The sequence below is a fragment of the Octodon degus genome, unplaced genomic scaffold, assembly GCF_000260255.1.
Source record: "Octodon degus isolate 3935 unplaced genomic scaffold, OctDeg1.0 scaffold00056, whole genome shotgun sequence".
Lineage (NCBI taxonomy): Eukaryota > Metazoa > Chordata > Mammalia > Rodentia > Octodontidae > Octodon > Octodon degus.
In genome coordinates this window covers 5,017,473-5,026,578 of record NW_004524632.1, presented here as the reverse complement: position 1 = coordinate 5,026,578, position 9,106 = coordinate 5,017,473, and the positions used below count along the sequence as shown (strand labels likewise).

At 48.0% G+C, this 9,106-nt stretch overlaps 1 protein-coding gene across 7 annotated transcripts in view; it reads right to left on the bottom strand.

The window, feature by feature from the left end:
- Spag9 (sperm associated antigen 9) overlaps positions 1-9,106 on the bottom strand; it is a 124,628-nt gene that overhangs the window by 114,916 nt on the left and 606 nt on the right. The window lies entirely within an intron of this gene.

The window sequence follows — 9,106 nt, the reverse complement described above, 5'->3', positions numbered from 1 at the left end:
GCTGGCATGTGGTGCTGGGGGATCGAACCGCGGTCCCTGATGCTTTGCCAAGCTTGTTCTAAGTAGGTGCCTTAGACCACTGAGCCATCTCTCCAGCCCATGCTCAGCCTTCTGACAGTGGTTTGAATGATCTAAATATGCAATCTTTACAATGTATAAATATTTCTAGACTTTTTGGAAGTCTTTTTTCCCCCCTGTATTGAGAACTGAACTTGGGACCTTGTGCTTGCCTGGCAGGTGCTTAAGTCATTGAACTATCCCCCCAGCCCTAATATTTCTAGACTATTACTACACATAGGATGATGTAGATAACAGCATTTGAAATAACTATGCTCAGGAGAGGTTTGCATTTTCTACATATTCAAAAGCAAAAAGTGTGCTGCTGCTGCTGCTGGTGGTGGTGGTGGTGGCCCCAGTACTCTGACAAACCCTGGCACGATGGCTGCATGGTTAAGCCCAGTCTAGGCAGCACAGCAAACTGGGGAGATCCTGTCTCGAAGAGGCTGGGGGTATAACTCCATGAGAAGGCCCTGGATTGAATCCCGAGTAACGGAAAAAAAAAAGCTCTGAGGCCAGGCTGAGGAACTTTTTGAAAGTTTGCATAATATGACAGCAACCAGCAGGAAGGACAATAACTGAAATCAAGAACTTTAAGTGGACGGGCTGGGCTGGGGAGCTAGCTCTGCGGTCTAAGCACCTGCATGGCAAGTGTTCTGAGTGCCTGCCTGGCAGGCGTAAGACTGGAGTCCAATCCCTAGCGCCACAAGCGGTGCCGGCACACATGTGTAATCCCAGGGCTGGGGAGGCTGAGATAAGAGGATCGCTACGAGTCTGAGCTGCTTAGCAAGACCCTGTACCAAACAAACGAATATAAATGGGCTTAGCAACCTGACCTCTGGTGCATTTATCCAACCAACCAACAGGTACCCAGCACCAACCAATTACAGCCTAAAAAGCAGCAGCAGGTTAAATGGCTATAATATAGAAAATGCTAAGGCCAGCAGTGATGTGGTGTTGCACACCTGTAATCCCAGCACTTGGGAGGCTGAGGCAGGATCAGTGTGAGTTCGAGATCAGCCTGGGCTACACAATGAGCTCAAGGCCAGCCTGAGCTGCAGAACAAGACCCTGCCTCAAAAAGACAAAACAAAAAACAAAAAACCCTAAGAACAGGACAGAAATCCCAGATTTTCAAGGGGCTGGGGAAAAGGAATCAAGTTTGAGGATAGCCTGGGTAACTTAATGAGACCCAGTTTCAAAACACAAAGTAAAGAAGGCCAGGGACATAGCTTTGTGGCAGACCACTTGCCTAAGGAGCAAGGCCCCAGGTCTGAGCTCCAGCACCGAGGAAGAAAAAGGAAAGAAAGGAAAACGGCGCCTGCTGTGGGAGGATCTTAACTTGGGTGTTCATGAGAGGCTTCCAGAATTGAAACCTAAAAGATGAATACAATTAGGCAGTAGGCAGGAAAGGGAGTGCTAAGCAGAGACAGTTTTCATGAAGGCCTGGAGAGAATCTCTTTGGCAAAATGAACTGAAAGTGTTCAGTGCAGCTATGAAAGAAACACAGGAAAGGTGGCTGTGGTGGTGCCCGCCCGTGATCGCAGCACTCAGGAAGCTGAGGCAGGAGGATCACTGAAAATTTGAGGCCAGTCGGGGCTACATAGTGAGTTCAAGGCCAGTCTGAGCTACACGGCTGAGTTCAAGACCAGCCTGGACAGTGGGGGTGGGGAGAAGCAGGGAGAGAGGAAGGAGGTGGCAGTTCCCTCACCAGGACAGGAGGCAAAGGAGAGGCTAACTGGGGAGCCAAGCCCAAGGAGCTGAGTAATCTGAACCCCAGGCTCCTGACAGCACAGTGAGCAGCTGGGAGCCCCACGAGGACCAAGGGCCCTGTCTTGTCTGTTTTACTCCCTGTGGCTCCCACAGGACGAAGCCCCGGCCATGTGGGCTGATCTTTCTGCTCCATGGGCGAGGCACGCACTGTGGCGTAACCAGCAGATAGTAAGGGACACACAGAGCCCAGGGTGAAGGCGACGCAGCCACGTGTGTAGAGAAATAAAGCACCCCCTGAAGCAAGATGGTGGCCCCACAGGCCATACACTTTTAACTGTTCCCTATGCGTGGAGGGTTTCCTAATCAAAAGCAGAGGAAGCTGGGCATGCCGGCAACTTGTGTTTGTGAGCCCAGCACTCCAGAGGGCTGAGGTGGGAGGATCACAAGTTCAAGACCTGCCTCAGCAGCCTGGTGAGACCCTGTCTTAAAACAAAAGAACAAAATGGGTTAGGGGGTGTAGTTTAATTAGAAGGCCCTAGGTTCCACCCCTAGTACCACCCCCAAAAAGAGGTGGAGGAGACAGGGAGGAAACTCAGCATTCCCTGGGTACAATTCCAGGTACAATTAATGAGGGAAAAAAAAAAGCTGGGCATGGTGGCACACACTTGTAATCCCAGCAGTTGGGAGCTGCAAGTTCGAGGCCAGCCCGGGCAATATAGCAAGACCACGTCGCAAAAAGCAACACAGAAACAAAAGCCAGCAAGGAGGAAGAAATGACTGAGAAAGTCTACTGAAGCTTGTTCAGAGACAAAGTCCTGCTGCATATTCCAGGCTGGCCACACACGCCACATGCAGCCCAGCCTGACCTTGAATGTACATTGATCGCTCCGCCTCAGCCTCCTGAGTGCAAGGACTCCCAGATTACAGGACTTAGTCACCATGCCTGGCAAAAACAAGTGTTTTAAAGTTCCTGATAATAATCACGCCATCGCCTCAACTTGAAACTTCTCTACCATTTTAACCTGTCAATGCGCGGTGTTCCACTTGTGGAACATAAAGAACATAATTTTTTTTCTCTTTAAATTCTTTTTTAAAATGTATTTATTTTTAATTTTATTAGGGAAGGATTTATTTACAGGGTGTTCAGGGTCTCACTACTAGATCAGACTTGTAGTGATCCGGTTGTGTTCAGCCTCCCAAGAACTGGGATTACAGGCGCACACCACCATACCCAGTCTCAATTGCAGTCTCAGTGCGCCCCGGGGATAGAGGCCCCAGCCCCTGCACCTGCTTGTAGGTGCTTTAATCTGCTGAGCTATTTGGCCGGCCCTCTCTTTAAATTCTTGATCCTTGAATTTTTCTATGTAACATATATGAATTTCATGTAAAAAATTAAAAAACTGCAGTCTTCTGTGCAAATAGGCCAACTCCCCACAGCTCAGTTCAGACACAGCGGGCGAGCCTATGCCAAACCACTACGTGATGGAAGCCCTACTTTTGAGAAGAGAGCACAGCGCTGCAGCCAAGCCTGGAGCTCAGCATCACGGCCACTGGCCCTCAACGTAAAGCAGAGTGCATACATGCACACGGGGAAATGTCAGCTCTTCAGATGCACATATTACATAAATTACTAAACTGAACTTATGCTGCATATTTCTTACCTCAACCTAATTATTTAGATAATTATATTCATTATGAGTGCTGAGCACAGAAAAAAAAAAATCACTCAGATTTTTTGAAAATCATTCAGCTATTAGTCAGCAAAACAAAAGAACACTTTTGGTGAGGCTCTCCAACCAGTTCCCTTTAGAGCCTTATGACTAAAGCATGCAGCCTATAGCTGAAGGTAGACTCTGAGGGTCTGGGAAGAGGGATTGCCCTGCTCTCGAGCATAGAATTGGACGACAGACCATACAGCAGTGGTGGTGGACCGACCTGCCACAGCAGGCTATTTGTATCTTCGAAAGCTCTAACGGGTTCGCCATCACAGCCCTATAGTAGGCAGTCCAGCCAGCTAGTGAAGTGTGTTCTCACTCTACTCATCTACCCTCTGCTTAGAAGCACCTGATCAGTTAGGTACCATGCCTGATTTGGTACTGTTCTGTGTACTTTTAAATATACTGACTTTGCCAGGCATGGTGGCACACATCTGTTGTAATGCCAACACTTGGGAGGCTGAGGAGGGAGGGTTGCCTCAAGTTTGAGGCCAGCCTGGGCTACATAGTAAGTTCAAGGCCCACCTCAACTACATAGTAAGGTCCTGTCTCAATAAACAAATAAATAGCTTTAAATGAATCAATTCAGGGCCAGGGAGATAGCTCAGTAGAATAAGCACTTCCCTGGCAAGCGCAAGGGCCTGAGTTCAATCCCCAGTACTACAAAATCAATCAATCAATCAATCAATCAATCAATCAATCAATCAATCCAGGGGGCCAGGGAGATAGCTCAACAACATAAGTGCCTGTCTCCCAAGCCCGAGTTTGAGCCCTGGCGCCACCAAATTAATTAATTCATTAATGTCTAATAACATTCCAAAACACAGCTGACCCTTTCTCTACCAGAAAGGATTAGAACAGTGAAGTCAGCACCTCACTCATTCTGGGACCAAGACCTTTAGCCAACTGAAGACAGCAAAAGACAGTAATTTTAAAAACCCACTGAATTGCCAGGGACAGGGCCTGCATGGCATGTGCAATGTCCTGAGTTCTACTCCCAACACGCACGCACACACCCACCACTGAATAGGTGCTAGACAGGGATTTCACTTTAAAACTGGCCTGAAATCTAGACACAGAAAATGTCAGGTAGGGCCAGGGCAATAGCTCACAAGAATAAGCGCCTGCTGGCAAGCACAAAGGCCTGAGTTCAATCCCCACTTCTGCCAAAAAAAAAAAAAAAAAAAAAATGTCACTCGGCAAGGTGTTGCACACCCACAGTCCCAGCACCCATGAGGCTGAGGCAGGAGGACGTCATCAGTTTGAGGCCAGCTGGGGCTATAGAGTTCAGTACCACCTGGGCTATGTATGCAGCAAAACCTGTCACAGAACAAAGCAAAGCATGCATAAGAAGCCAAATGCCAACACACCCAGCAGCAGTATCGCATTCCTTTGCGCCCCGGGTCACCTGTGTGTGGCCCGTAAGCTGCCCGCCACAGGCTGCTCCACTCCAGCAACATGAAGTCTTCACTCTAATGTCACATTCTTTTTTTTTTTTTTTTGAGGCAGGGTGTCGCTATGCAACGTGGACTGTCCCTGAACTCACTATGTACCCCAGGGTGGCCTGGCATTAGCAGCAATCCTCCTGCCTCAGCCTCCCAAGTGCTGGGATGACCTGCGTGATGCATCCCACGTAAATTCCTTAGGGCACTGGGCTTAACAGAAACAAGGCTCAAAATACGAAGTGCAGTCAGAATTCCTAATTTAAAGGACAAGTGACTGTGCTGAAGGTACAAAATAAAGTCCTAATCACACACTTTCAAAGAAAACAATTCCATTAACATCTTCATATAGGGGCCGGGGAGATGGCTCAGTAGAATAAGTGCTTGCCTGGCAAGCGCAAGGGCCTGACTTCAATCCGGTTCAAAAAAAAAAAAAAAAAATCTTCATATAAAACAATTTCGTCACTGCTTAAGTGCTGGTTACTGGGAGAAAAATGAAGCAAAAGTTCTTGGCCTCTCTCACCTAAGTGTTTAAGCAAAATGCCACAGGAAAAAAGCAGCCATCAAGCTGCACACTCTTGAGGATCCCAGAATCACCCACCTGCAGCTAAATTCCTAAGGAAAAGGTTCTTTCTGGTTTTTGGTACTAGGGATCAAACTCAGGACCTTGCACTTAGCAGGCAGGCACTTACGTCACTGAGCTATCTCTCAGGCCCTAGGAAAAGGTTCTGAAACTTGGGGACCAACGTTTTATAAAGCTCTTCTTTTTTTTTCAGTGTTAGAGGATCAATTTTTTAAATTAAAGCAAATCATGTATATTTTACAAGAATCAGAAGTAGCACAAAAAATTAAGAAAAAACTTACTCAAAAATGGCACCTCTGGGGCTGGAGAGATGGCTCAGTGGTCTAAAGCACCTACTTAAAACAAGCTTGGCAAAGCACAGGGACCGCGGTTCGATCCCCAGCACCACATGCCAGCCAGACCCGCCCCCTGGTGGGCTGAGCTGGCCACACACACACACAATAAATAAATGTAATAAAAATAAATAAACATTTAAAAAAAAAAATGGCACCTCTTTCTAGATCATTATTATTTCATTTTTACCGTTTTGTGACACTGGGGACTGAACCCAGGATCTAAACATGCTGGACAGTGCTATGCCACTGAGGTACATCCCCAGAGCATCCCCCCACCCCGCGCGCTTTTCCTTCCTTCCTTCCTTCCTTCCTTCCTTCCTTCCTTCCTTCCTTCCTTCCTTCTTCCTTCCTTTTCTTTCTGCTTGAGACAGGATCTCATTGTGTAGCCCAGGATATCCTCAAACTGGCAGCACCCTCCTGCCTCAGCCTCCCAAATGGTAGGTTTACAGGCTGTTCCATTCTGCTCAGCCCTAAACCCCTTTGTAAAATTTTTTATTTTGAGATGGGGATCTTGCTAAGTTGAAGCTAAAAATGCCAATTCTCCTGCCTCAGCCTCCAAGGATTACAGGTATTCACTACCATACCTAACTTCTCCAGATCTTTTTGTATCCAGTTTTATTTACTTTTTAAAAAAATCACTAATTTTAAAACAAATCACTCAGTAGAGTCACAGGGTGTGCTGTGTATAGAAGAGATTGCAAGGCTCACAGAAAAAAAGAAATTTCAATTGATAAGAAATTGAGGGCAGAGCTGGCCAGACAAACTGAGGAAGAAAATTCTGGGGCAAGGAACAGCACAGGCAAAGGCAAATGGTGGGGCATCCTTGGGGTTGGGGGGGTACAGCGGAGATGGGTCAGTTAGCATCTGAAACTGTCCAAATCTATCTAAAAATCAGCCTTCCTTTATGGAGTTTGCTGTTGTTTTGGGGGATGCTGGGGATAGAACCCAGAGCTTCTCAAAGATGGGCCAAGCACACTACCACTGAGCCACATCCCAGTTCAAGGCTTTCTATTTTTTGAGAGAGAGAAGGTCTTGTTATACAGTTCAACCTGGCCCTGAGGTCACTTTGGGGCCCAGGCTGGTCTCGAACTCAGGATGACCCTCCTGCCTCAGCTTCTGGGTGCTGGGAGTTTTACAGGCTGATACAGGCTTTGTGCTTTTGGCCTGGGAGGTGGCTTCTCAAGCCTCTCATTCATGTCAAGTCTCACATCAGAACCCCAGCCCAAAGCGCTCACGGGTGTCGCTGAAAAAGCAACAACTACAAAGACCGTCTCTGGATAATGTTTTTTTTTTAAAGGTCGCTTACTTAAGAAATTAATTTTTAAGTAAGAAATATACAAAACCCAGAGTCAATCAGTTAGTTGTGCTGATTCTGCAACCTGTGGCAGATGGCTTCTGTGGCACGCGTGGCCCTGGCACTCTGCCCATGTTTATGTGGCTGACAGGTGTTTAAAGGAAGGGGGGCTTGCTTTTACCAGAGGTGACAGTCCACACCAGGCCTGCTCCTCACCTGTGTGCCCATGGGGCTAATTCCTCTCTCCGCGTCCAGCGACATGCGGCCTATACAAGCAGCAAGCCAGCCTAGAAACACTGCTTGCCCTCTGTTCTATAAAAAGCTCTAGTAAACTAATGGAAATTATGATTCTTGTTTTTTCAACCCTTCCTGCCCTATATATTTGGAAATATTTTTGAAATAGTTGATTTTGTTTGGCAAATTCAAAGGCATTCCTTTGATACAACTGGATCTCAAAATCAGAAATAAAAATTGTTCACTTGGGGAAAGATAGCAAAGGACAACAAAAAAAATCTATAAATTTCCACTGGCCCTTGGGTGAGCCAAGGGTTTTTACAAGGGAAAGAAAATGTTTCTAGGGGCCCAAGATACAGCTCAGCGACCTGGCAGGCATATGATTCCTGTGTTGAAAAAAAATTGTTTCTATAATCAAGCCTTAAAAAGAACACTTTAGGGGATGGGGAGATGGCTCAGTAGAAAAAGCACTTGCCTGGCAAGTGCAAGGGTCTGGGTTCAATCCCTGGTTCCACCAAAAAAAAAAAAAAACAACTGAGTGCAAAGGAATACTGTATGTACAACACAAAACACGAAATTTATTTTATCTTTTGTATTTTTGAGACAGGGTCTCATTATGCAGGTCAGGCTGGCCTTAAGCTCTCACTTTGTAGCCCAGGCTGGTCTTGAACTCGCAACAATCTTCCTGTGTCACCTTCTCCAGTGCTGGGATTACAGGGGTGTGTCACCATGCCCAGCCAAGAAGTTTAAAAGGTGCTATTATTTAATGTCAGGAAATGAGCTACTAAAGAAATATCACAAGCCGAAAACGTTTTTAAGTAGTTTTGAAAAATAAAACAGAAACTGCTTCATAATTATTTAGCCCCCTTCAAACAGCAGGTATTTAGCCAGGTGTGCTAGCTGCAGAGGAATCAAAGACAAACGGGACCCTTGGCCTGCCTTAGATCAGTGGTACAGAATCAATGCCACCACAGCCTGAAAACGACGATCTCTGGCTCTCCCAAGAAGCACCTCAGAGCTCTGAAAGGGTCCCAGATTGCAGGTGAGGGCGCCGAGGTCACAGATCGAGTGCTGGAGTGAACAGCCGGCCCGATGCACCTCCAGGCTGTACTGGGCCGCAGACCGGAGGGGAGAAGGGTGGGACTGTCACCTACACCTCCTCAGGCCCGCCCCAGAGGGGTTCGGAAAGGAACTGTCCAAGGTTACCACCTGACCGGGAATTACGCCTCCCTCGGTGTGGGATGCCAATAAAATAACAGTATATTCTGCCGCTCTGCTGAGCATGGCTGGACATCTGAGCGTTGACGAAGCGCCAAGCAAGGCACACAGGACATAAAAGACCTCCTCCTCGACAGGATTACAACGTCAAGAAGAAACTGGCCGAAAGAGGGAGATGTCTAACTTCCCGAAGCCGCAGTAAGCCCCTGCGAGGGTAGTGTGCTGGGACCAGCGAAGTTACACGTCCAGGACCAAGCGCCCCCTCCCCAGCGGTAAAAGTTTGAGCAGCCGCCCGCAGATCCTCCCGCGGTCGGAAACTTCCCTCAACAACAAGGAGCAACCGGACACCCGAGTCCCCGCCCTCGGCCGGCCCCAGGTGCCCTCCTGCCAGGCTGTCGCCTCCCGCCCGGGCCTCGCCGCCCTCCTCGCCCTGGCTGCCGCCCGGGGTCTCCGGTCCCAGGCTCCCCCGGGTGAGGCACGCGGCCCGGTCGTGGGGGGCACCCCGGCCTCGGCCGC